Source organism: Bison bison, unplaced genomic scaffold (assembly GCF_000754665.1).
Source record: "Bison bison bison isolate TAMUID 2011002044 unplaced genomic scaffold, Bison_UMD1.0 scf7180017864193, whole genome shotgun sequence".
Classification (NCBI taxonomy): domain Eukaryota; kingdom Metazoa; phylum Chordata; class Mammalia; order Artiodactyla; family Bovidae; genus Bison; species Bison bison.
Window position 1 is genome coordinate 188,130 of NW_011494765.1, and position 510 is coordinate 188,639.

A 510-nucleotide genomic window follows, 5' to 3' on the forward strand; every position below is an offset into this window, starting at 1 on the left:
TATACCATGTTCATGGATTGGAAGAATACAATATAGTGAAAATGAGTATACTACCCAAAGCAATCTATAGATTCAATGCAATCCCTATCAAGCTACCAACAGTATTCTTCACAGAGCTAGAACAAATAATTTCACAATTTGTATGGAAATACAAAAAACCTCGAATAGCCAAAGCAATCTTGAGAAAAAAGAATGGAACTAGAGGAATCAACCTACCTGACTTCAGGCTCTACTACAAAGCCACAGTTATCAAGACAGTATGGTACTGGCACAAAGACAGAAATATAGATCAATGGAACAAAATAGAAAGCCCAGAGATAAATCCACGCATATATGGACACCTTATCTTTGACAAAGGAGGCAAGAATATACAATGGATTAAAGACAATCTCTTTAACAAGTGGTGCTGGGAAAACTGGTCAACCACTTGTAAAAGAATGAAACTAGAACACTTTCTAACACCATACACAAAAATAAACTCAAAATGGATTAAAGATCTCAACGTAAGAC